Source organism: Electrophorus electricus, chromosome 15, assembly GCF_013358815.1.
Source record: "Electrophorus electricus isolate fEleEle1 chromosome 15, fEleEle1.pri, whole genome shotgun sequence".
Classification (NCBI taxonomy): Eukaryota; Metazoa; Chordata; class Actinopteri; order Gymnotiformes; family Gymnotidae; genus Electrophorus; species Electrophorus electricus.
In genome coordinates, this window is record NC_049549.1 from 2,656,962 (window position 1) to 2,659,461 (window position 2,500).

The 2,500-nt window shown below is 50.2% G+C and overlaps 1 protein-coding gene across 1 annotated transcript in view; it reads right to left on the bottom strand.

The window, feature by feature from the left end:
- The window catches only part of arhgap35a (Rho GTPase activating protein 35a), a 32,234-nt gene that overhangs the window by 14,160 nt on the left and 15,574 nt on the right, over positions 1 to 2,500 (bottom strand).

Here is a 2,500-nt window from a genome sequence, read left to right on the forward strand (position 1 = left end):
GGTGTGTGTGTGTGTGAGAGAGAGAGAGAGAGAGAGAGAGAAAGAGAGAGAGAGAGAGAGAGAGAGAGAGAGAGAGAGAGGAAGAGAAGGGCAGCTGTAATTGATTGGTCTTGCTCGCCATCTGAACTGAACGCCACCATCTGATTGGTCCTGCTCGCCTTCTGAACCCAACGCCACCTGCTGATTGGTCCTGCTCCATACTCTTGGCACCAACTGGATAGTTGAGGTTTGCACTCTGGCACCAGAGATCAATACATCAGCAGAAGGAGGAGGAGGAGTCTTGAGGCCTTCCGTAAAGATCATTACTGCTACGGACACACAACCAGCAAGACGTGACTCAATCGCAGAAATGGCGTCCGATCCAGCAGTCATTCTAACACTTGCAAAAATACCAAAGAGTCAGACCTCAACAGCTATGGATCAGTCCACCCAGGAAGGTGTAGAAGGACACGGTGTGGATGGCAGAGGTCCGTTCCTCAGCGAACAGGGAAGATGGTTACGGAAAACGCTACCACAAGAAGCACCTCTTGGCTGAGGAAGAGGAAAATGAACTCCAGACTCTGAATTACGCCGGGAGGAAGCCGTAAGCCTCCCTCCACATTCAGCTGGGATCAGCACCTCATACACGGTGACGTCCTCTCGCCGTCTGTCCTGTCTGCGCGCACACATGCTGGTGCTGGCTCTGCCTCTCTCTTGATTTCAGAGTCATCTTCCAACATTCTCACTGTGTGTGTGTGTGTGTGTGTGTGTGTGTGTGTGCGCGTGAGGTCCCTTCTCGACCGCAGGTGTGTGTTCTGCGTGCAGTGTGCGGCTGAAAAACTGTATTCTCAGCACCTCTCGTGCAGCTTCCTCTGGAGCTGCTACCCCCAAACCAAGGTCACTTCCTGTGGTCATCTTGTGCATATCCTCCTGACACATGCTGCCATTTCGGAAGCATTGATCTGCAGTGGCAACCATGCATGCACACGCACGCACGTATGGTCACCGATAGCAGTCATTGCATTCCCTAATACCATGGTGAGCAGACACTGAACTACATGAGGTTTTGTGTTGAGGTCTTCCTCAGTCCCAGAGTCCACCATTACCAGCACTGATAGGGTTACAGGAACCTGCTGATGGGGCTACAGGACCACAGTGCCACCATGCTGCCACTCTTCATACCAGACACAAATGCCACACAGCTGGGGAAGACATGCCATGGCAGCGCGCACACACACGCACACACACGCACACACACACAGAGGAGCTAAAATAAACAGGACATTTAAGGAACAATAGCTGGTGAAGCGAGGCTGGTGTGGAGGCCCTGACTGAAGGGAAGGACGCAGCCCGGTCTGCCCGTAGTGTAGAGCAATCCTTCAGCGACACGGCACACAGAACTGAGATCTACTAGTCATGTCTGGACACAACACAGTGCACAATCAGCATCATTAAGAAAAGGAAGATATCTCTCCGAGCTCAGGAGTGACATGAGAGACAGAGAGGGGGAGAGAGAGAGAGGGAGAGATAGAGAGAGAGAGAGAGAGCGCACTGCAGTTTAACCACCACTCTAATACTGCACGCTGTAAAGTGTTGAAGGTCTGTAGCTAGTGTACTGTAATGCAGAGCTTCTGTCATGAACTTCTCCATCACAAACATTTGTGCGAGGTGTTCTGGCTGTTCCACACGACAAACCCACCCATCTTGCGGGTCGATTCTGAAACCACAACTTCAGTCCTGCATCACAGGAAGCTTGTGCACGGGTTGAGAGTGTGTATGTGTGTGTGTGTATGTGTGTGTGTGAGAGAGTGAGCGTTATCAGCACATCAGGCTGTGGGCTGTTACAGCATTGGGCTCTGCCCACATAGGTCCAGAATGCAGCTGAACCCAACACCACTCTCATTTCCTGCTCTCTGATATTGATCTCAATGAGGAAGTTATTGGGCAGAAAATTACTGCAAAGAGCCCAGCATCCCACAGCGCATGTTATATGTGTTCACACACACACACACACACACACACACACACACACACACACACACACACACACACACAGTGACACACACACTCGCCTCTATACAGATGACCCTCCTGCTTTTTCTGCCCTCCAGTGGTAGAATCAGTAGATCTAATGGGTCGTTATGTTCATATTCACATATGACGCAACAATGTAACATACGGAACCAGCGCAGACGCAACAATGTAACATACGGAACCATCACAGATGCAACAATGTAACATACGGAACCAGCGCAGACGCAACAATGTAACATACGGAACCATCGCAGATGCAACAATGTAACATACGGAACCATCGCAGATGCAACAATGTAACATACGGAACCATCGCAGATGCAACAATGTAACATACGGAACCATCGCAGACGCATAAATGTAACATACGGAACCATCGCAGACGCATAAATGTAACATACGGAACCAGCGCAGACGCAACAATGTAACATATGGAACCAGCGCAGACGCAACAATGTAACATACGGAACCAGCGCAAACGTAACAA